This window comes from Sorex araneus, chromosome X (genome assembly GCF_027595985.1).
Source record: "Sorex araneus isolate mSorAra2 chromosome X, mSorAra2.pri, whole genome shotgun sequence".
NCBI lineage: Eukaryota > Metazoa > Chordata > Mammalia > Eulipotyphla > Soricidae > Sorex > Sorex araneus.
In genome coordinates this window covers 165,094,150-165,119,415 of record NC_073313.1, presented here as the reverse complement: position 1 = coordinate 165,119,415, position 25,266 = coordinate 165,094,150, and the positions used below count along the sequence as shown (strand labels likewise).

At 50.5% G+C, this 25,266-nt stretch overlaps 1 protein-coding gene across 2 annotated transcripts in view; it reads right to left on the bottom strand.

The window, feature by feature from the left end:
• Positions 1-18,838, bottom strand: part of RALGPS2 (Ral GEF with PH domain and SH3 binding motif 2) — a 120,144-nt gene extending 101,306 nt beyond the window's left edge. For both annotated transcript variants that reach the window (XM_055119908.1, XM_055119909.1), the window contains exon 1: positions 18,699-18,838. The gene's annotated coding sequence lies outside the window, so the exon portion shown is untranslated. The remainder of the gene's footprint in view (positions 1-18,698) is intronic.
• Between the last annotated feature and the right edge of the window lie 6,428 nt (positions 18,839-25,266).

Here is a 25,266-nt window from a genome sequence, read left to right as displayed (position 1 = left end):
AATATCGAGACTCAGGGCTATGCCACATGAGTGCGTCTCCTTCCGTGAAGTATCTGTCAAACCTTTTGCACGTTAAAAAAGATAATAACCACAGTTAACAACAACAAAACGTTAATGAAAACGCCTACAAGCAAACAAACCACCATGTGCTATTTGGGCAGGGGATGGCACAAAAGGCAGGAACCCATATCTTGTTTGCAGGTGGCACAAGTTCCCTGAGCCCCACCAGGGTGACCCTCGAGCACTGTGCCAGGAGCTGTCTCCAAGCACTACCTGGGATGGACCCCAAAAAACCAAAATAAAACAAAGTTCAAATTAACTTCTTCATTACTGGTCTTGAGAGTTCCTCAGGATGCAACATGGGCTAGATATGCTAACCCCCATTCTACAGCCTGTCTCCACAAAACTATTTGAAGTGCATGTGCCTTAATCAAACGTTTACTTTCATCATGGTGTCGAGAAAATATGGATTGTACTTGGGGTGCTCTATCTAAACTGATCTGTCTATTCATGAGCATGTTTTTTGGAGTTTTTTTTTTTTTGGGGGGGGGGTCACACCTGGTGATGCACAGGGGTTACTCCTGGCTCACGCACTCAAGAATTACTGCTGGCAGTGCTCAGGGGACTCTATGGAATGCTGGGAATCAAACCCAGGTCGGCCGCATGCAAGGCAAATGCCCTACCCGCTGTGCTATCGCTCCAACCCCCATGAGCATGTTTTTAACCTGAGCATTGTGAAATGTTAAGCCTGATTCACTGGACTTCTGTCTACCACACAATCTACTGCACATAAGTAGAGGCTGAAGCCGGCGTGCTTGAACATGGATCTTCAATTCTCCTGGCATCCTCTGCTGAACAGACTTGCCCCTTGCTCTGAGCTGTCCTTGCATTTTATTACATTTCCGCTGCCCGTGTATAGATTGGCTAATTCCTACATGGTTCTGTTCCACAGATTGATTCCGCTGCCTTACACAGTCACAGTCTCAAACACTTGAGCTTTATAATCAACTGTGTTATCAGAAAGTCCCGGCACTTCAGATTTACTTATTTATTTTTGGCTTTTTGGGGCACACCCGGGGAGGCTTGGGGGTTCCTCCTGGCTCTGCACTCAGGAATTACTCCTGGTGGTGCTTGGGGGACCCTATGGGACGCCAGGGATGAAACCCAGGTTGGCTGAGTGCAAGGCAAATGCCCTCCTGACTGTGCGATTGCTCCAGGCCGTTATTATTTTTCCAAAGCTGCTTTTGCTCTTTCACATTATAGGTCCTTTCCATTTCTGCATACATTTAGAATCAGCTCTCTAGGTTAAAAGGGGGAGGGGATGGAGAAAGTGCCTAGGCTTTTGCGTGGGAAAGCAGGCAACGGGCAGCGCTATCAGCAACACTAGAGTCAGGCCCCGGGGCAAGGACAGCCCGCACAGAGCTCTCGGTTCTGTTCAGCAGCACGGTGCCGTTTCCATCAGGGGTTTTCAGGCCTACTGACAACAGGCCTGGCTTCATGTCACCGAGTGTGCGTGTGCATTTGTATGGTGTTGAGAACGAAACCCAGCGGCGCCCACATGCACGGCGACTCCACCCCCTGTCTGCTGCAGGCTTCACTGCATGTCCATTTCGAACCAGCCACAGGCAGTGTCAAGATCCTTGCGTGCTGCTTCTGGATCCTGAGGCTTTCCAAATCTCACCCACCGGTTCTAACTGTTTGCTGGGTCCCATCAGAGGGTCCACAGCCAGGCATTCTAGTTTTGGCCTGTTTTTAAAGATACTTTTAGCCAGACAGATATACAGGGGTGGAGGCGTTTGCCCTGATGCTATTCAAATCTCCTGCCCACGGCCCACCAAGCACCGCCACGCGTGGCCCCTGAGCAGAGCAAGGAGTCGTCCCTGAGCACCCCTGGGTATGACTCCGTAGGTCCGCCCCAAAAAGGAAGAAGACACTTTTACTTCCTCCTTTCTTTGTTCTTGCTCAACTGCGCTGGTTAGCGGAGGTGAGAGCAGACCGCCTTCCTGCCCGAGCCTGGGAGAGCAGTGAGGCAGCCTACTCTGTCAAGTTTTCAGAAACGCCCAGGTTGGGTTGAAGAGGTTCTCTCCTGATCCTTATCTGCTGAGTGAACGTGCAGAATGAGCCTTGCGGAGGGGCACAAGTTTAGATGGTTATAGTCTTTTGTTTTAGTTAACTGAGTGAATACATTTGTTTTTTTAAATTTAGGTTCACTTGCGGCTGTGCTCAGGGGACCATGCAATGCTGGGGGTCAGGTGTGGGACTCCCTCGTGCACGGCAACACTAGTTCCCTAAAGCCTTGATTTCTTTTTAAGCGTTTAATTTTGCATTTACAGAATAAATTGCACTTGGTCATGAGGCTGTTGTGCTGGTTTTTAAAAATTACTGCTTTTCAGGGGCTGGAGTGATAGCACAGTGGGTAGGGCGTTTGCCTTGCACGCAGCTGACCCAGGTTTGATTCCCAGCATCCCATATGGTCCCCTGAGCACCGCCAGGGGTAATTCCTGAGTTCAGAGCCAGAAATAACCTCTGTGCATCGCCGGGTGTGACCCAAAAAGCAAAAGAAAAAAAATTACTGCTTTTCATTTGTTAGCACTTGTTCAAAATGTTTGCAGCAAAACAAAGCGCTCCTGTGAAACGCTTCTTGCCTTTGCCTGCTCTGAGTGTATGAACACCAGCTTCAAAAAGTTGAAAGTTAGGAAACATTTCCTGCACTACAATTTTCTGCAAGTTTTTGTGTATAACTTGTATCACTTCGTCCTTAAATATTCAGTAGATTTCACCCACGGAGTCACCTGGTCTGGAATTTGTGTGGGATTAAACACAAGGTTTATTCAGGATACTGAGCTACTCAGGTATGATCTCTCCAGCCCCAGTTCTTCTGCTTTCTGTACATTAATTTCCATATTGACCTTGAGCATTTCCTTTCTTCTAATTATTTTAGGGGGGTTTTCTTTTTTCTTTTTTTTTCTTTTTTTTGTTTCTGGGTCACACCTGGCTGTGCTCAAGATTTACTCCTAGCTCCTCAATTAGGAATCACAGCTGACAGTGCTCACGGGACCATACAGGATGCCAGGGATGGAACCTGGGTTGGCCACAATGCACGCATCTTACTCACGGTATTATCTCAGCCAGCCCGCCCCCTTTTTTAAAAAAATAGAAAGGTAAGAAGCTGTAATTAGAACTATTATTTCTTTTTTTTTTTTTTTTTTTGCTTTTTGGGTCACACCTGGCGATGCACAGGGGTTACTCCCGGCTCTGCACTCAGGAATCACTCCTGGCGGTGCTCAGAGGACTATATGGGATGCTGGGAATCGAACCCGGGTCTCCTGCGTGCAAGGCAAATGCCCTACCCGCTGTGCTATTGCTCCAGCCCCTATTATTTATTTAAATTATTCTGTACAATAAATGCGATGCTTCTATGGTATCACAAATTCTAATATCTTGTGTGTTCAATTTTCATTCAGCACAAAACACTCTTTCATCTCATTACAAGCTCTTCTGTGGCCGAGAAGCTACTTAGTACTGCATTTAAGATTCCAAATATTAGTAAATCCTCCACAATTTTTCACTAGTAACGTCTAATTTAGTTTCCTATGTCAGAGAACACAGGATCTTGCTGAGACTTGTTTTATGTTCCAAAAATGTGCATCCTGGAAAACATTCAATGTGCATTAAAGAACTGAGAAGCATGGTCTACTGCTGTTGGGGGAGGCAGTCTATTAATGTTTATTAGACAGGATTGGCTAAACGTATTTCAAGTCACTTTTGTGATTTTTCATCAGAACGGACAGTGAAACTGAGGATTTCAGGGTTCTGAAGAGTTAGACCAATCTTTTATTTCCTGAATGGGAAACCATTTGTTACTAGGGGTATAAATGTTTAGAGAACAATTCTGTGTCCTTGAATTAATTGCTTTATCATTCTGAAATGATACCCTTTGTTCTTGGGAAATAGTCATATTCTAAATGGAGTCACAGGCTGAAGCAACAGTACAGTGGGGACCAAGACGGGTTCAATCCCGGGCATCCCATATGGTTCCCTGAGCACTGCCAAAAGTAATTGGGTGCAGAGCCAGAAATAACCCCTAAGCACCGCCGGGTGTGGCCCAAAAACCAAATAAATAAACTAAATGGAGTCGCTTTGATGATGTTAATAGAATCACTCCTTTTCTCTTTTGCCTATTATTGTAAGTATGGTCTATCTGAACTATTTTGATTAAATGTGAATATTTTTTGTGATTAGGTTTGTTACCTTGCTGTTTATTTTCTATTTGCCCCATGCTTTTTTATCCCACCTTTCATACACTCCTCCCAGCGAAATTAACGTATTATCTAATACCATTATTTTCCTTCACTGGATTATTCTTGGATAACTTCTTTCCCCACAGAATTGCTTTAGGATCTCTAGAATACATCTTTTAATTCACCATAGTCTACTGCTACATGACTCACCACTTCCCATATTATAACAGAGCCTCACTCCAGAGTGCCCCGAGCCTTCTTTCTTACCCACCTGGGTGGGTCTCTGTGGCGGAGTGAGGTGCCCTACCCCCGTTACCGTGAGAGGGCTGAGGCAGGTACAGTCTCACACGTGTGAGGTCCTGGGCTCCAGTCGAGGCCCACATGGCCCCTGGGAGCACTGCCGGGACTGGTCGAACAAGAACAAGGAACAAGCACGATGGGGAAAAGCATTAAGGAATGGAGAGAGCCAGTGGTGACTGGCTTCTCTTTGTTAAGTGGGTAAATACAAGAGAAATCAAGCTTTTCAGCATTAACGTTCCCTGGCCATGCGACGTAGGCTTGAACCCTAGCTCTCCCCTTAACATGATGCTCACCCTCCCTCTGCCTCTCTCAAATGAAGCTAACAGGGCGCCACAAAGATCCACAGTGACAGCGGACAATAGTGAGGCTTCAGAGGGGAGGAGAGGATCTAAAGAACAGGAGCTGATAGAGATAAAATGCTGACACAGGCACCAAGCACCCATTACAGGCTCAGTACGCAAATCCCTGGTACTATTATTCACATGAATAAGATGACATGTTTTAATGCTCTACACATTATTACCTACAACAATCTTGCTTACTCAGTCCACAAACACCTGGTTACCTTGTCACCCAGTGAATCTGCAAGCAAATGAACTCAAGTTCTTTACTTGCAAAATTTGTTTCAAATAATCCTCTTCCACCCCTCTCCCTGGCCCAGCCCGGCTTACGATTAAGGCTACTTCCTGAATATTTCTTTGTGCAGAGAATTTCTAAGTTTTCTTTGTATCATTTCATTTAATCCATACATCAGCCCTATGAGGAAGGATGATGCACATTTCACAGGTGAGGAGGAAGGTAAACAATCTGCCCAAGGTCACACAGCCAGTAAAAGCCAGCGGGGCCAGGAGAGATGGTGGAGGGGGGTAAGATGCATGCCCAGGAGTGGAGAGGCAACACAGGGCGTAAAGCACTTGCCCTGCATTCAGCTGATCCTGGGGCCATCCTGGAGTCATCCAGCACCACCTACGGTTCCCCAGAGCCCGCCAGGAGTGATCCTTGAGCTCAGAGCCAAGGGTAAACTCTGAGCACCACTGGGTATGGCCCAAAAGTCAAAAATGAAATAAAAGATAGAGCCCAAACTCTACTGCCAAAAGGCTGACATCAAAGACTGTGCTCTTTTCTGGGGGGGAAAGCTAGATGTGGTCTCAAGAAGGGCAAGAGCTACACAAACAGTAGACTGATGGAAAAGAATCCTCGGAGCTGGGGCTAGAGCGATAGCACAGCAGGTAGGGCATTTGCCTTGCATGCGGCTGACCCCGGTTCGATCCCCAGCATCCCATATGGTCCCCTGAGCACCGCCAGGAGTAACTCCTGAGTGCAAAGCCAGGAATAATCCCTGAGCATTGCCAGGTGAGACCTAAAAAAAAAAAAAAAAGAAAAGAAAAAAAGAAAAAAAATCCTCGGAGCCAGAAACCAGAACTTTCTCTCTTGTGCTCTATGCCTATCTCTCACAGACCACCTGGTTTCACGCTCAGATTTCTGGGCTTCTCCAGAGATGGACCCCACCCCAACCCTAGTGACCAATGGCCTCCTCCGCACCTCTGCCTTGTCGCTATGGCCGCTCTAGCCACCTACAGTTCTCGAGGGCTCTACACAAGCAATCCGTCCACCTTCTGCTCCCATGCTTGGTTCTCATGCCCTGTGACTGGCTCCAATGCCCCCCGCCAGACAAGTGGGGGGTGTTGACTGGTTTACAGATGAGCATCTCTTAGGTCAAATGCCCACTCACTGCACATCAGTTTTACCAGTTTTAACAGCTCTGGTGATCTGTTCCCCTCTCATATTGGGGGTAGGGAAACAGTGCAAGATGCCTGGCTAGGGCCCCAAGTCGGCACAAAACCGGGCCTGTCAGTATTTCTGATCTTTTTAGTCAGAGCAATTCAACGGTTAAACATTTTGGTCCCATCATTCTAGCAACTGTGCAGTGTGCAATGCCAGAGCCCAGTGCTGTGAGGGGCTGCTTCCCTGTTACCAAGGCGTGGGCTGCATGTGGGCTGGACCCCCACTGTCCTCTCTCCTCAACAGCACCAGTCCCGGGTATCCCACAGCTCTGTCGCAAGGAGCTGGGCTGATGGCTGCAGTGACCCGCGGGGGCCCATCCTAGCACCTACGCCGGGGAGCACACACAAGCACAGTGAAATCCCTTAAGGAAAAGCCTCTGAAGGGAACCTTTTCACAGCCCACATCCACCCCCTTTATATGTATGTGAAGTATATATATATATATAGTCATGTGAGGGTTTTTTCTAAGTTTTTAGGTCACACCCTCAGGGCTTACTCCTGGCTCTGCACTCAGGATACACTCAGGATACACTCCTGGTGGTGCTTGGGGGGCCCTGTGGGATGCAGGATCGAACCCAGGTTGCTTACCTGCTGTACTATCTCTCCAGCCCTCTGGATCCAAAACTTTTCTGCTACATCATTAGCTAAGATCGAGTAATAGCAGCAGGAAGGAACAAAGTCAACAGCAGCCAGGGAGACACTCAAAGGGCTGGGCCGCATTTGCCCTGCAGCAAGAGGTGTGCACACCCCACCTCCAAGCACCCCTGGGTGTGGCCTTTGTGGCACCCAAGCACTGTAGAGCAGCCCACACAGCCCAAGGATCAACAGGAGTGCACCCCAGATGTCCCGGGCACTGCCTGGCAGGTCCCTCCCCCATAAAAACGTGAACTTTATAAAACTTACTATGAATCGTCCCATCAACGTTGTCTAATAAAGTCTTTTCGCTGGAACGATTTCCTAATACGTGTTGGACCAGAGGCTTGTTTTTGAAGACTAGTTCTAACTAGTATGAATTTTCCCTCCTCTCTTCATTTATAAACTTTCAACAGTCTCCAACAAAGCAGGAAGAACAGTGACAAGCTGAAAGATAGTAAAGTGACAGTCCGTAGCAACGTTTCTCTTCTAAGCTCCTTGATGTCTAAGGGCTGATCCCCCCCTTATCAAAGGAGGTTGTATTGTGTCCCACCCCAAACCAGCTCCAGGAGCCAAAGATCCCAAGCAGAAAATGGCTCGTCCTGCTGCCGTCTTTCCAGTCAGACCACTTCTCCACGCTCCCATCTTTTTAGAACTTTCTAGATCTCTGCTCCTCCTTCAGGAGGCCCCTGCCTCAGTGGGCCTCCCCCTTCCCAGCCCTGCACTCACAAGGTGCTGGGCAGTTTCCCACAGATCTTCTCACTCCAGAGAAAATGGAACAGCGAGTCAAAGCCCCGCAGGAGGCTACGCCCTGCTGCCTTCCCGCTGAGAGTCACAAGCACTGAACTCCCAGGGACATTCAAGACCACAGTGGACCCAAAAGGCCAACCAAAGGGGAAGTTTCTTAGCTGTGATATCCTACTTCTGTCCCCCCAGCTTTGGTAGACAAAATGTAACACACACACACACACACACACACACACACACACACACACACACACACGTGCGTGCGCACACACACTACCTGTAAGATGGAAACTGTAGAAGCAAAGCGGAAGTTATCCTAGCAACAACTCGCAGAATGAAAGCCATGTGGATCAAGCCTAATCTCCAGCCCACAAAAAGTCCTACATCTGTAAAGATTTCAGCACGCTCACAGAAGCGCAGCTTCAGAGCAGCAGCAGAAAACATACAGATCTGTCATGTCAGGTACTTCCAGAAGGCCACGCTGGACACAGGAGTGCCAGGGCTGAGTCAGGACTACAAGAAGCCTCCCTCCCCAGCAGTTACGCCAGACACCCTAGAGATCAAGGATAACCCCGATACAAGAGAAGCCAGGCTGTGATTACACTTGATCTTCAAGGTACAGAAGGAAGCGAAGCAAGAACTGATTCGGCTGATCACACGTCACCAATTCACCATCACATGAGAACACTCATACGCCCATTGATCAGCCTTGGAAGCTGGACAGCGAAAGGTGTGGACAACTTCCCTGGATTCATGCAGACTGCGTACCCTGTAGATTTCGCAAACAAAATAATTAAACTACTATGTGCTTCCAAGAATAGTTGAATGCATATTAGACATTCATGACAACATGAAATTACAGCCTTAAGACACTGAAGTAAACTCCGTTAAGATACATACTTAGAAAAAAGGAGAAAAAAAAAAAGATACACACTTAGAAGAAAATGTAACCAGTAAGTTTTAGATCAGACCCAACCAAAGTATACATCCATATTAACTGTACCTCAAGCAAGCACATTTATCAAAATATTTAACATTATGACAGCAACTTGGGGCTGGAGTGATAGTACAGTGGGTTGGGTGTTTGCTTTGTGTATGGCCAACCCGGATTCGATCCTCGGCATCCCATATAGGTCCCTTGAGTATCACCAGGAGTAACTGAGCACTCTGAGCATTGCCAGGATGACCGAAAAAGCCAAAAACAAAAAACAAAAAACAAAAACCCACATTGCAGCAACAGGCTAACCACTTGACAAAAAGGCAAATACACAAACTTATATTAAAATAAATAGGATGAGGGTTGGAGGAATAGTACATGGGCAGGGCACTTGCCTTGCACACAGCAGACCCAGGTTCAATCTCCAGCACTAAGTATGGTTCCCTGAACCCTGCCAGGAGTGATCCCTGAGCAAGAAGTAAGTCCTCAGCACCACCAGGTGTAACCTAAGAAATTAAAAAACTAGAAAAAAAAATAGGATGAATTAAAGATGAAAAACATTTTAAGCTATAAAAACATTCAAAGTAAGTATAGGTTTTGTTCTTATCATGGCACAGAAATTATTAATATTTCTAGAACTCAGCAGAAAGAAAACAGAAGAGCCTTAAAGAAAATATAAGATACAATAGGCACAAAGTGCAACAATTCTAAATGAGTATTTCTTCACCTTTAGTAGCTTTAAAGCTTCTTCAAAGTCAAGCATTATAGTTTAACTGACCATATATTTTTCTTCCTTGTACCTAAATAGTACGTCTTACTACTGAAGTCATCTTATATTCAATTAAATATTGTGACAAAATATTAAACACATCTTAAGTGACAATAACAATCTTAATATAAAATGCACTCAAGTAGGTTCTTTTTTTTTTTTTTTTGCTTTTTGGGTCACACCTGGCGATGCACAGGGGTTACTCCTGGCTCTGCACTCAGGAATTACCCCTGGCGGTGCTCAGGGGACCATATGGGATGCTGGGATTTGAACCGGGGTCGGCCGCGTGCAAGGCAAACGCCCTACCCGCTGTGCTATCTCTCCAGCCCCTGCTAGGGGGCTTCTTTAGGACAGCTGTCACTGGCGTGTCACACCCACTTGCTGCTTTCTTTTCCCTTGAACTTTTTTTTTTTTTTGGCTTTTTGGGTCACACCTGGCGATGCACAGGGGTTACTCCTGGCTCTGCACTCAGGAATTACCCCTGGCCGTGCTCAGGGGACCATATGGGATGCTGGGATTTGAACCGGGGTCGGCCGCGTGCAAGGCAAACGCCCTACCCGCTGTGCTATCTCTCCAGCCCCCAAGTAGGTTCTTATTAATAAAGACTTAGCAATAAAAAATGATATAAAAAGGTAACTGGAGAATGTAGTACAAACGTCCAAAAACAATAACATGTTTTTTAATTTCACTGATATCTTAAAACGAGAGTTAAGAAGAAAGTTTAGGGGGCTGGAGCAATAGCACAGCGGGTAGGGCGTTTGCCTTGCACTCGGCCGACCCGGGTTCGATTCCCAGCATCCCATATGGTCCCCTGAGCACCGCCATGGGTAATTCCTGAGTGCAGAGCCAGGAACAACCCCTGTGCATCGCCGGGTGTGACCCAAAAAGCAAAAAAAAAAAAAAAAAAAAAAAAAAGAAGAAGAAAGTTTAGGGATCAGAGTGATAGTACAGTAGGTAGGGCACTCGTTTTGCACGCAGCCAACCTGGGTTCAATCCCCTGCATGCCATATGGTTCCTTAGCACCGCCAGGAGTAACCCCTGAGCATTGCCAGGTGTGACCCTCCCTCCCAAAATAAAGAAGAAAAAGAAAGCTTAAAGTTTAACAGATGTGACGGGGCCGGAGCGATAGCACAGTGGGTAGGGCGTTTGCCTTGCACGCGGCCGACCCGGGTTCAATCCCCGGCATCCCATATGGTCCCCCGAGCACCGCCAGGAGTAATTCCTGAGTGCAAAGCCAGGAGTAACCCCTGAGCATCGCTGGGTGTGACCCAAAAACCAAAAAAAAAAAAAAAGTTTAACAGATGTGGGCCGGAGCGATAATACAATGGGTAGGGCGTTTGCCTTGCACATGTCCCAAGTTCAATCCCTGGCATCCCAGAGGGTCCCCAAGCACTGCCAGGAGTAATTCCTGAACGCAGAGCCAGGAGCAACCCCTGAGCATCACTGGGTGTGACCCAAAAAGCAAAAAAAAAAAAAAGTTTAACAGATGAATCATGTGTGGTCTGTTGGGGTTTTGTGTATTCTCAGTGTCCTAGGAGCACCTCAGCACCAAGGACTGAACCCAGGGGCTCACACCACTCTGTCACATGCTCTGCCACTGAGTCACTTCCCTGGCCTTCATAAGTATGTTTTTAAAGCTAATGACCAACTCATAAAGAGTAGAGACAAATACACTCACACACTGTGTGCAAGTATGCAAACTTCCAGTAAGCAATTTCATTAGGAATCCATCAATGACCGGAAAAGTGCAGAAGGCCTGTAGGGAAAGTTTAATGTATATACTACATTAATGCACAATCAGGAGATTTGTAATCAGGTTAGGGGCTGAAGCCTTGTGCATGGCCAACCCGGGTTCCATCCCCAGTACTCCAAATAGTCCCCAGACCTGCAAGGAATGAGCCCTGAGCACAAAGCCAGGAGTCAGTCCTAAGCACTGCTGGGTATGGCAAAGGGGGTGGTGAGAGGGAGCAATTAAGTGAATTATTATGATACATGCACAATGATACAAAGCAACCATTTAAAATAAAGTGTGGCCAAAGCAACAGTACAGCAGGTACAGTAGCTCTTGCCTTGCACAGGGCCAATGGGTGACCTGGGTTTGATCTCCAGCACTCCACATGGTCCCCTGAACCTGCCTGAAGTGATCCCTGAGCACAGTCAGGTGTGGTCCCAAACAAACTAAATATTAATAGAAAGTAAAATATGGTATTAAAGTAAATGGAACTGGAGCGATAACAAAGCAGGTAGGGCGTTTGCCTTGCACACGGCCAACCCGGGTTCGATTCCCGGCATCCTATATTGTCCTCCGAGCACTGCCAGGGGTAATTCCTGAGTGCAGAGCCAAGCGTAACCCCTGTGCATCACCGGGTGTGACCCCCCACCAAAAAAAGGTAAATGCTTCTGAAAGCATACAAAGAGTTTATATTTATACCAGGTTTTCGTTAGAATAATCTTTTGGTTTTTTTTTCCTGGTTTGATTCATCTTTTTTTTTTTAATTTAAATTTTATTGAATCACCATGTGGAGAGTTACAAAGTTCTCAGGATTATGTCAGTTATACAGTACTCAAACACCCTTCCCTTCACCCATGCCCATATTCCATCACCAACCACCCCATTATACCTCCCGCCCCCTCCCGCCCCCCCGTCCCTGCCCTTGTAAGTGATAAGTTTCACTTCGTTTACGCTTTATCTTGGTTACAGTCCATGTTTCAACACATAATTCACTATTGTTGCTAGGGTTTCCCCCCAAAAAAGAGAAAACAGTCCCACTGTCAAGGAAGCATTTGATGGCTCTCCATTGCTGAGAATGTAGAGATATTAAGTCCCGCTGTTTGTTACATAACTTTTCTATTTTTTTTTCCCCCCCTCGTCCCGCGCCACCGAGATCACGCCTGTTTAGTAATCACCACGCTGCCTGACAAAGGGAAAACAAACCAAAAGAGATGGTTATTTCTCGTCATCAGCCGGCGTGGGGCTCTGGCTTAGTTGATAGTCTGGTAGAATGTCTGCAAGCAGTTTCTGGAACCAAAAGTAATACGCTGGTATCGGCCCCGGCTCAAGATTCCACCAGCGTCCCGCTGTTCCAAGTACATAATAATTTATTCCCTTGTATCCGATTCCCACGCCACCAGGTCCGTGTCAGCTTAATGGACATCATACTATGGTTAACGCCACGCCGCGTTTCTTCCCGAGAAAGAAGGATATTTCTTCTCAGCCGGTGTGGGGATATGGCTTAGTTCAGTCTATAGAGATGGCTACCACTTTGGTGGCCTTCAATATTTCAGCAAAAGACTTACTATTCTTGTTAGGATTTCCCACCAAAGTCCGACCCGTTAAAAGGGAACCATTTCATATTGGTGATTCATCTTATTTTTTTTTAAAGATAAACACAAATGCTAAAGAATGTGTTTTGTGCGGTACTGACAAATTCCTGCTATGCAAAAAGCGGTGCAAGTACCAATCAACAGAAGACAGAGAACATTCCCGGCATGGCATGTCTTGCTGCCCCTCTAGTCCCAATTCCTAAACACGCTCCTGCCTTTTACCAACACAAAGGAGTTCATCTCCTGAAGAACTGTCATATGGTCTTACAAAGCCGTCGTATCACTTTACATTCCCATCAGAGTCAGTGTGGGAGGGTTTCAATTTCTCAAGGTCCTCTCCCATACCTGTTACAAACTTTATTTCAGCCATTTCAGAATGCAGGAGAATCTCTCTCAGTGGCCTGACTTCATGTCCCTGCTAGTTGACGGTGGTAAACATCTTTTCATATACACTATTACGATGCCCCTTCTACCCATTTTTTAATGAATTTTCTTTTTATTATTGAGTTTTACGAATATATTTATGTATCTTAGAGTGTTTTGTCAGATATAATTTCAAATATTTCCTCCATTCTCTGGGTTCTTTTCACTTTGCTAATTATGTCTCTGAAAGTCCAGAGATTTTACATTTTGACCATATTCAACTTGTATACATTTTTTTTTGTTCCTGCTTTTGGTGTTACATCTAAGGTTCCTTCTGCCTTTTCCAGGATCATGTTCTCTTCTATGAAGCCACCAAAATTCTGAAGCCAAAATACATATGTATCTAAGTCTCTGATCAACTTATATACCAATGAAACAGATTTTAAAAAGATCTCTGTAACTCAAAGGCAAATTAAATTCAGAAGCATAGAACAAATGAATCAAAGCAAAGTACCAAACCCAATAATGCAAAGATGGTTCAATGAGTAATAAGCTATTAATATAATAGATCCTTTTAGCAGAGATAGTACAGTAGGTACAGCATGTGCCTTGCATGCCTCTGACCTGGGTTCAACCCCCGGCAGCCCACATGCTCCCTGGTCCTCCAGGATTCCTGAGTGCAGAGCCAGGAGTGGCCCTGAGCAAGGCCGGGTGGCCCCAGTACAAAACAAAATAAAAAAGCACCTTACAGAATTTAATATTCTGGTTTTAAAAAATGCTTACAAAATCAAGAGCCGGTGATTCTTAATCTCTCAATTTGCCTTTCTCAGAGGGATAAATAAGGAGGTGCAAAGAGTAAAGGAGCAGGAACTTTCAGCCATGATCAGTCTGATGGTGTATCTGACAATATGCATGGAGGACGGCTGACACTGGCTAAGAAGGCAGAACTGAAATGGTCTCGCCCCAGTGGTCTCAGTACATTTGGAGGAAAAACACATTAAATGACATCTCTTCTGTTCTTTTTGTTAGTTTGTTCTGGGCCACATCCTGTGGGCTCCGGGGAGTGCTAGAGCTGGAGCACTCCTAGACCATGTGGAGCCAGGGAAGGAACCAGCCTCCCACACGCCTGCACTCGGCCTCAGGAGACATCCCCCAACCCTCTTAAGGTTCTTTTTCCACAAAGTTCCTTAATACTTCGGTGTATAATTGATGTTGTTAGCTGGGACATAAGTGATATAAAGGCAAGTCTTTTTCTCTTTTTATTGCTGTAGCCGAGCATAAAGAGCTGTTCCTGGGAAACAGAAAATGTTCCCTGGCCTTTATATAATAAATGAATTCTATCTAAACCAAAATTTGCATCTGGTAAATAAATCTGTAAAGCTTTCTTTTGGCTTTTTTGGGCCACACCCAACTGTGCTCATCAGGGTTTACTCCTGGGCTGTCAGTGGTATCATAACAGTTTGAGAGATCAAAATGGGAATGGCAGCAAGCAAGGCAAGGGCATGTAGACACTACCTGGTCCCTCTTTCGGCACGTCTTATAAGCAATAATTTAGACTGCTTATATAGAAATACACATACACACATGTATTTCTTATTGTGTACAAAATAGTTCTCATAATAAAACAGTCCTGGTTCTCTCAAAGGCATTTCTTTTAGTTATTCCTATTAAAGGCATATGAAATCCAGAATCCTCTCTCAACTGAGCTCTTGACTGCCTAGCAATCATACTGTATTTCCCTATTCTACTAGAGTCGGGTTTTTGATAGAGGACGAGCTCATGTATTTTCCCTCTTTTCAAACCACTTACACCCCCGTCTTCCTTCCCCAGTTTCAATTAATGGCTTTGTTCCCACCCCCATAAACCTGCCCAGATATTCCATCTTCTCTCCAGTTCCCATCAGCTCTCCCAGCGAGCCTGTCCAAGGTACATTCCTTCCTCTGTGCACTGGCTGGGGGTGCTCACCCGCTGGAGAGGCAACCCCAAGTCTGAGAAAGACAGAATGTTCCATCCACAAAGTCTAACGTACTCAGCAAGGTAATGTGCTAGCCCCTGACTGGAGGTCATCTCACCTCACCTATTAGGGCCAACTATATTCCAAGCACAAAACATGAAGAGTCACACAGGACACAAAACATTATGGAACACGTCAACTGCCCTGATGACAAAGAAAAGATGACAAAGATATGTGACAGTCACATATAAAGGATAAAGCCAGGATGGCAGCCAACCTTTCAAGACCCACTTGACGCTAGAAAATTATAGCTCAACCCGTGGAAGTTATTTTCATTCAGGAATTCTATACCTGGATCAGCTAAATTACTGGTAGGTATTGGGGTAGAAGAAAAATATTTCCAGTAATATAAACATTTACAAGATTTTGCCTCTTCAGAAACTCTTTCTCCCTGATGACGGAGGGATGCATTTCATGTAAACAAAGGCGGAAACAGAGAGAGGAAGTCCCTCTCCGAAGAGAATAGGGAAAAACAAGAAAGAACTCTCATTTCTGGTGAAGGGTGGGGACAAGCTCCAGCTATGCAAAGAAGGGGCACAGTGCAGATGTGAGCAAGACAGAAAGCCTGGGGGCACTTCAGGTTTTTAACTGGAAAGCACTCCGTGGATCGAGCATGGGCTTGGCGTGTGGGAGGCCCAGGTACCCTCCCTGGTACCACAGGGTCCCTAGTACTTGCACATGACCAGATGTGGCCCCAAACTACAAACCAACAAAAATCAAATATGCAGTTACCTATTATGCCTGAACATACTGGGATAATTTCTAGGGAAAAAAAAATTAGACACCGGTAGGATATTATTAAGCCAAAACCAAAACACAACAGAAATTAACTCCAAGGAAGTAATCATGGAGTTACTGCAAGGCTGAGTGAACATAATTATGAAGCCATAATAATGTAAACAAAGGACAGTGATTTGACCAAGAGCACCTGGGAACTATACTGAGAAGGTGGAAAAGGAAATCCAAGGCAGGGTAAGAATCATAAAAGGGCTGGAGCAACAGTACAGCAGGTAAGGCACTGGGCTAGCACACAGCCAACCTGGCTTGGATCCCTGGCACCCTACATATGGCCCCCTGATCCCCACCAGGAGTGATCTCTGAGCACAGAGCCAGAAGCAAACCCTAAACATCACTCAACACAACGGAAACATAAACACACACACACACACACACACACACACACACACACCTTAGAAATTTCTGGAATAGCAGCCCTGATCCCCACCAGGATTGATCTCTGAGCACAGAGCCAGGAGCAAACCTTAAACACCCATCTCACAGGCCTGGGGCCCCCTACAAGGCTATCCACTCCCCCAAGAAATTCCCAAAACAGAAGAGCCTGAGCTGCTTCGATGCCTACATACTAGTGGTGCTTTAACAGCTCCAAACTATGCCTTGATGCCAACTGGGCTCCATGTCGGTGACTGGCAGTTCTGCCAATGAGAAGGACTGAATATTGAACTATCCATAATACATTTTTTAAAAAGGCTTCGCAGTCTACAAGGGATAATATCAATATATCATTCTTTAAAGAAAACAGAAAACTCCCTTAATCAAACCTTCCTCATTTTTTGCCCTATGCTCTGGCAGAACAGGGCACTGCCCCCCCCACACACACACACAGAAGGGGGAAAGCAATATTTTTTAAATAAAATATTACTTTTATTAAAAGACTTCCTTATGATCGAGTACCAAAAGAGAGTATTTAAGCAAAATACTCTTTGCTCCAATATTTAAATGAAAAAAAAAAAAAGCATTTTTCATTTAACTCCAAAGAGAAAAGAAATTTTAAAAACCAACTATTGAGTGGCTGAAGCAATAGTACAGCGGGTAGGGCGTTTGCCCTGCACACGACCGACCCGGGTTCGATTCCCAGCATCCCATAGGGTCCCCTGAGCACCGTCAGGAGTAATTCCTGAGTGCAGAGCCAGGAGTAACCCCTGTGCATCCCCGGGTGTGACCCAAAGAGAAAAAAAAAAAAAACCTCAACTATTGAACATCACAGGAAAGCTCAGGGAGAGAAGTTGTTTGGGGGGATACTTGTGAACTGGACACCCCACCTACCTGATGTATACAAACACCGACCTACCTGATGTGCACAAACACCGTTATTTTGAACGGGTCTGAATGCTGTCGGTTCACTCAGTATTGATTCCCTTTGCTCTCAGGGAGGAAAACACAATCTTAACTAAAACAAACAAACAAACCAAAAAAAAAAAAACCCAAAAAAAACCCACCCTCATGGGAGGAGTTCTCCTCAAACTTTTAAACTAACATTACACAGAGTTATCTGAGGGAGGGAGGGAGGGAGGGAGGGAGGGAGGGAGGGAGGGACACACGCCCAGTTACCTTTACCCCCTCTTCCAGCTGGCCATCCCGCCCTGCCCCTCCCCTCGGTGTCCCCAGCAAGGCAGCAATTAGCCCGCACCAAGAGCGACTTCAGGGCACACCAGGGGACCGGACTCTTAAACTGCCCCCTGTCCCCGACCCGTCACGTCACTCACTTCTCCACAACTGCTGGCGCAACTGTCATGACGGGACCCACTGGCTGGGTGGGGGCTGGGCTCATCAGGGACCCGCGCACACACACAGCCCTGCAGCCTCCCCCATCCCCCCCCCCCCCCGGGTTCGACCCACCTGTGCATCCCGGGGTGTGCCCCCCCCCAAAAAAAAACAAAGCGAGACGCCTCAGCCACAGAAACTCACGTGTGGCGCCGAGCGGGGCGAGCAGCAGCTGCGCCAGGCCAGGGCCCGGCTGGATGCGTCGCTCTGGAAATCTGGGCGCCTTCTACTAAAAATACACCTCACGGGAGCACGGCGACCGCGACACGCGGGCGCAGCCTCCCGGGCGCCTCGCGGGGGGCGACAGATCGACCAACCGCGGGCGGCGGGGGCTTCCAGAAGCCCACCCAGCGGCCTGAAGGGCAAAGCCCACCCTCTCTTGGGGGTTCTTTATTTTTTTCCCCTTCATGGAACGAAAGGCAACGCCGGGCAGGGACGGGGGGAGCCCGCGGGACGTTCCCTGAGGAGAAGAGACCCCGAAAAACTAGGCTTCCATTACTTCAGAATCACCCCCAAAAAAAGGAGAAAAAAAGGTGGGAAAGGCACCCCGTGGTGCCAAGTTCGTTAGTTTTCGCTAAAAAATAAATAAGATAAAAAAGAGAAGCAGCGCGCAGAGGCGGGTCGGCGGGCGGGCGGCGCGGACAATGCGGCCCCTCAGCGCCTGAGGAGACGCGCGCGACGCCGACACGCGGCAGCCGCCGCCGCCCGCCGCGCCGCGGGGCCGTTTCCCCGCGCGGCCCGGCCGACCCCGACCCCCCGCCCCCCGCGGCGGCCGTTGGCGCCCCCGCCCGCCCGGGGTCTTCCCCCCGACCCCCCGGTCCCCGGCCCGGCCCCGCCGCCGCCCCCCGGCCCCGCGGCAACAGGTCACGACGCGGCACCCCGGGGGTGTGGCGGCTCACCTGAGGCGGGGGGCGCCCCGCCCGCCCCCCGCCGCCACGGCCTCCCGCGCCCGCCCCCGGCCCCGACCCCGCGGCGCCGCCCGCCCCGCTGCCCCGGGAGGCCCCCGCGGCCTCCGAGCACCGACCTGGGAGGCCGCCGCCGCCGCCGCCGCCTCGGAGGATGGAAGAGCCGCCGCCGCCGCCGCGGGCCTCACGCGCCGCTGCCGCCGCCGCCCCGGCGCCCCGCGCGAGCGCCCGGCGTCTCTCATTCAGCGCCGCGGCCGCGGGCGGCGGGCGCGCGCGAGGGGCGGGGCGGGGCCAGGGGCGGGCGGGGCCAGGGGCGGGGCGCCGGACGCTCAGGGGGAGGGGAAAGCGAGGGCCCCCAGCGGCCGCCGCCGGCGGGCGCGCAGAGGGCGTGGCTAGGGGCGTGGCTAGATTGGGGCGGGGCGGCGGCCGCTCCGGGCGAGCGCGGGCCCCCAGCGGCCGCGGGGGCGGGGCTAGCGTGGGGCGGGGCTAGCTGGGGGTGGGGGGACGGCCGCAGCTCGAGGGGAGGGAGGAGCGCGGGTCCCGGGCGGGCGCGCGCGAGGGGCGGGGCTAGGTTAGGGCGGGGCTTGGGCGGAGCGGCCGCCGCTCTGGGGGAGGGGAGAGCGCGGGCCCCCGGCGGGCGCGCGCACGCGAGGGGCGGGGCGGGAGCGCGCGCACGGCCCAGCCCCGCCCCCGCGCGCGCTTCCCCGCGCGTCCCCGCGCGCCCCGAGCCCGGGAGACGGGGTGACGGGGAGACAGGTGGGTCGCACGGCCCGGCCGGCACGGCCCCGCGAGGCCACGCCGGGGGCCCGGGAGCCCGTGTGCACGCGCGCGGGCTGGTGGTCGGCTGCAGGCCTCGGAGGGGTGGGCAGGGCAGTGCACGGGGCTGCAGGGTGGAGCCGCGGCAGGCCCCGGGCCTCGCGGCAGCCAAGGTGGGTCTCGGAAGTTGCAGGGGGGTTTGCACGTCACCCTTGCAGCAGGCGCGGGCTGTCGGGGGGCGGCCAGGCCAGGGAGGATAGAAGGGGCGCCGTGGGGGCAGCGTGCACGCGGACGAGGAGAGGAGGCCAGCGTCGGGCTGCAGGGCGAGGGGACTCGAACAGGCCCGTCCCGCCCCGCGCCCCCATCGCCGAGGGCCCGGGACCCTGGAGCCGCGCTCTGCAGCCCGGGGGCGGGGGGGGCGTCCACCAGCTCTCATCTCGGCCCATAGGGTAGGCAGGTGGCCCCTCCCGCCTCCCATCCCCCCTCTGGGTTTTTATCCCATTTTATTTGCAAAGGGAGTAGGGGGGCGCCCGGGGGTGGGGGCTCACTTTGGAATCCCTGGGACCAGGAGAGAAACAAAAACAATTTTAAAAAGAGAATTGACTTTTAAAAAAAGAAAGGGCAAGTAGAGTATTGGTAAGGGGTGGAAATGTATGGCCCGTGGATTTTAACTGCTTCAAGTCCCAAAGCAACAGCGGGCCTCTGAGTGAATAAGCCTTGGGTGGAAAAACCCCTTTTAGTATGACACTGGGTAAATGTTTAGCCTTAAAAAAAAGAAAAAGAGATTGGGGTCGGAGCGATAGCACAGCGGAGAGGGCGTTGGCCTTGCACGAGGCCCACCTGGGTTCCATTCCTGGCATCCCATAGAGTCCCCCAAGCACCGCCAGGAGTGATTCCTGAGTGCAGAGCCAGGAGGGACCCCTGAGCATGGACCTCTCTGTGATAACAACAAACACACAACACACACACCTGCCTACCTCTTACCAAATGAAGATACTGGGCAGTGCCAGGATATTCTTGCAGTTACTGTAAACCTTACTTTGGGTTTCATAAAAATAAACGCCGAGCTCTGTGTTCCTACACCTGCCAGTCACTTTCACAGTTTACTGCAAGGGCGGTCAAGTTTTCCTCAGGATGTTGAGGAGACACGGGCATGCCAGGCCAGGGGGGCACATGCGAAATTCTCCTCCAGGCCTGATCTCTCTTTTTATCACTGTCTCACTGTATCAGTGTCATCTGGGTTGCTAACAGATTTGCTCGAGCGGGCACCAGTCACATCTCCATGGTGAGACTTGTTGTGACTATGTTTGGCATCTCGAATACGCCACGGGGGGGCTTGCCAGGCTCTGCCGTGCGGGCAGGATCCTCTCGGTAGCTTGCTGGGCTCTCCGAGAGGGGCGGAGGAATGGATCCAGGGTCAGCTGCGTGCAAGGTGAACGCCCTACCTGCTGTGCTATCGCAAAAACTCACGCAGTTGAGTTGTTAAAATGGTACTTTGCACTAATCTTTAGGGCTCCTTCAATTCAAATTTCTAAACTTAACAAGACTGAGAATTAAACTTCCAATGCAATGCCTCCCTCCCCCCCCCCCCCCGCGGGGAAAAAGATGGGAAACTTTGCTAGTGCCCACCCGGTATCTAAGCCCTGGACTTGGGGGGGGGAAGGGGGGGTCCCAGCACCACTAGCTACTCTGAGTGTGACCAAACCAGAGTGACCCAAACAAGAAGCCTGCACCACCAGTGGTGGGAGGGGGGAAAAAGATACAGGGTTACTTCTGCTGTCAATGTCTCTTTCTTGCTACAATTTGTGAAAGTTTTTGGAAGCCAGGGTCCTCCCACCCGTTGATAAGCAGATGAAACAATGTTACTTTCTATACTTCTAGATGGCCTGGGGCTGTATCTCAGCGGCCAGAGTGCTCTATCTGGGTTAAATTCTCTGTTTTGGTGCCACACCCAACTCCAGCTCCGGGACCACTAGGTTCCTTCTTGGATTTTGGTTTGGGGGGGGGGGCGAAGGGGAGGGGAAAGCCACACCCAGCAATGCTCAGGGCTGACTCCTGGCTCTGCACTCAGGAATTACTCCTGGCGGTGCTCAGGGGACCCTAGGGGATGCCGGGGATCGAACCCGGGTCTGCCGTATGCAAACACCTTCCCTGATGGGTCCTGCTCCTGGAGGTTGGGGTTATTGCTTTGGGGGGCAGGTGCTGGGGATCAAACCCAGGCCCCCTGATTGAACATTGAGCTGTCTCTAAGGGCCCCCCAATTCTGCAAGTTGGGGCCCAGAGCGATTGCCACTGTACAACACGTTCAATCCCTAGCAACCCACAGGGTACCCCAGAAGCTGGCCCAGCATAACCCGCTAAAAAAGAAACCTCTGCAAGTTGTCGTTCGCCTCCCAATTACTTTTGCCAAAGGAGAAGAAATATGCAGTCCGAATATTGGGGGATGGGGGGGAAGTACTCATGTCTAAAGCAGAAATGCCATTATAGAAAATAAAAATCAATCCGAATTCAATATGCCAAGAAGTCATCTGAGAGGAATCACCATTATATAACCGTTTTATTACGCTCCATCAAAATTCTTTCCAAGGGGGCAGCCAAGAAACGCACGGAGGGAAAAACATTAACTGCCTCCCAGCCAAGAGACCACCCCTGCAGACGTGCGACAACAAATAAACTCAGGACAGGGCAGCTGTCAAAACAGGGCGGCCGGGGGGCGGGGGCGGAGCGCGTCCCACGGCCACATCAAACCCCAGGGTCGGTCGCAATAACACCACATCTCCCACACGCTCTCCTTGCAAATCTGTCTAGTGACCTGGTGGCTGGGGTGTTGGAGGGGCAGTGCCCGAGGCCCACCCTGGTGGATCCCTGGCTCCGGGTACGTTCCCCTGGGACCACACTGCCAGGAGTGATTCCCGGAGCACTGCTGGGGCTCAAAAACTAAAAACAAAACCAATAAAATACCAAGGGCAAAGACAGGGGGCTGGAGCGATAGCACAGCGGGGAGGGCGTTGGCCAATCTGGGTTCGATCCCCGGCATCCCATAGGGTCCCCCGAGCACTGCCAGGAGTGATTCCTGAGTGCAGAGCCAGAAGGAACCCCTGTGCATCGCCGGGTGTGACCCAAAAAGAAAAATAAGGGGGCAAGGACAATCACCCAAAAAGAAAAAAAAGGGGGCAAGGCGAGCGACAACTTGCAAAAAGTGGACCAGAAGTGATTATCCACTTCCTGGTTACACACGGCCCCCAACCCCCCCCTTCCCTAGCACTGCTTGGTGGTCCCTGAGGGTCCGAGCTGCAAAGGCATCTTTGTGCCCAAACTGCTGAGTCCCCCAGGAGCCCCCAACCCCCAATAAATAAAAGATTCAGACGATCTTCAGGCCATCGAAACAGAAGCAGCAAGTTTCAGGAGGTGGAAGGTCTCCATTTAGGACGGGGTGGATCTGGGCAGGGTGTGAATAACCCTCCAGGATGGATACACTTAATCACTTAAGCCTGTCGGGAGCAAACAGCTCTGGGGGAGACGGCTGGCAAGAACATCAGGCAACGCTCCTCTTGCTTCTAAGATGTGACTTTGGGGCCACACGGGCTGGCTCCTGGCTCTGCACTCAGGAATCACTCCTGGCGGTGCTCGGGGGAACCTATGGGATGCCGGGGATCGAACCTGGGTCGGCCGCGTGCAAGGCAAACGCCCTCCCCACTGTACCAGCTCCAGCCCTAAAAGTTCATTTTTTTTTCCCTTTTTGGGTCATGCCTGGCTCTGCACTCAGAAATCACTCCTGGCAGTGCTCAGGGGGACCCTATGGGATGCCGGGGATCGAACCCAGGTTGGCTGCGTGCAAGGCAAATGCCCTCCCCGCTGTGCTATCGCTCCAGCCCCAAGGTTCACTCTCAACATTCACTCTGAAGTTTCAGGAACTGCAGAGCACTAGGAAGGGGGGTGAGCAGGCTGGGTGGGCACTATCCGTTTCCTTCCAGGGAGAGAGCTCTGTATGAGCCAGTGTGGAAACCACCCAGCAAGTTGGTACGTCCAGAAAAATTAAGTCGGAGGGCTGGAGTGACAGCACAGTGGGGAGGGTGTTTGCCTTGCATGTGGCCGACCTGGGTTTAATCCCCAGCATCCCATATGGTCCCCTGAGCCTGGTCAGGAGAAGCCCTGAGCATTACTGGGAGTGGTCCACAACATGAAACGGGAGGGAGGGAGGGAGGAAGGAAAACTAGCTGAAAGGTGCGAAAGTAAGGCACCACAGGGCTTGCTCCAAGAGAGCAGAACTACAGTGTGGGTGTGGTACTGCCAGTGTCAATTCAAAGAAGCATCAAGTGCTGTGATAGGACAGTGGGTAGGGCGCTTGCCTTGCACGCGGCCGACCCCAGTTCGATCTCCAGCATCCCATAGGGTCCCCCGAGCACCGCCAGGAGTAATTCCTGAGTGCAGAGCCAGGAGGAACCCTTGTGCATCGCCGGGTGGGACCCAAAATCGAAAGCAAAAACTCAGAGAAGGGAACTGTGACACTTCGTGTGTGTGTGTGTGTGTGTGTGTGTGTGTGTGTGTGTGGTCTCTGCCAGGTGCATCTGTGTCTCTAACAAAAGCTGCCTTGCAAACTATGTTGCTTCCCTCTTCCCCTGACCTGGAATTCTCTTTTTTTTTCTTCTTCTTCTTCTTCTTTTTGGGCCCCACCCGGCAATGCTAAGGGCTGACTCCTGGCTCTGCACTCAGGAATCACTCCTGGCAGTGCTGGGGGGACCCTATGGGATGCTGGGAATCGAACCTGGGTCGGCCGCATGCAAGGCCAACGCCCTCCCCGCTGTGCTATCACTCCAGCCCCAGACCTGGAATTCCATAACCAGCACCAGCCACCCCTGCGTTTCCGACCATTCCCACCCCCTTTCCTCCTCCTGGGCTTCGGATTCAAGGCAAATGTTTTCCTTTCTTCTCCTGTATCAATTTCATTTAGTCCTAAGCCTCGTCTAAAAAAAAAATTTTATGGCTGAGTTTTTTTTTGTTGTTTGTTTGTTTGGTTTTGGGTCATATCGGGCAATGCTCAGGGGCTCCTCCTGGCTCTGCACTCAGGAATCAATCCTGGAGGTGCTTGGGCGGCGGCGGGGGGGGGGGGGACCCGATGGGATGCCGGGGATCGAACCCGGATTGGCTGCGTGTCTTCTGCAAGTTATTTTTTTTTTTTTTGCTTTTTGGGTCACACCTGGCGACGCACAGGGGTTCCTGGCTCTGCACTCAGGGATCACTCCTGGCGGTGCTCAGGGGACCCTATGGGATGCTGGGGATCGAACCTGGGTCAGCCGCATGCAAGGCAAACGCCCTCCCCGCTGTGCTATCACTCCAGCCCCTTCTGCAAGTTATTCTGCAACTGTGGTGAGAGCTTCACTCTGGGACGCTGGGTCGGGCTTCCCCGCACGGGTGGCCTTAGATGTCTGTCAACAGCCATCTGTGCCGGGGCAGGTGGCAAGAAGTGGCATCGTGGGGTCCTGCGGGAGCCCTGAGTGTTTTCCACAGACAGACTCGTAGGCTGGGCCGGATGGGGGGTGGGGGGACAGACAAGCTGGGACTGACCACAGGCCACCTGGCAAGTCTGCAAGCGAAACTGTCCCTTCTCGAGGTGCTTCCGTTTCTGTGCCCACCACGCCCAGTGCCCGGGCAAGGCCTGGGGGGCAAATCTCGAATCTGCTGCTCCCGCAGAGAACAAACTACAGCACCCAGCATGTGTGACATCAAAGCACATTTTCTTTCTTTTTTTAATTTTTTTTTTCTTTTTGGGTCACACCCGGCGATGCTCAGGGCTGACTCCCAGCTCTGCACTCAGGAATCACTCCTGGCGGTGCTCGGGGAACCATATGGGATGCCCGGGATCGAACCCGGGTCGGCTGTGTGCAAGGCAAACGCCCTCCCTACTGTGCTATCGCTCTGGCCCCAAAACAC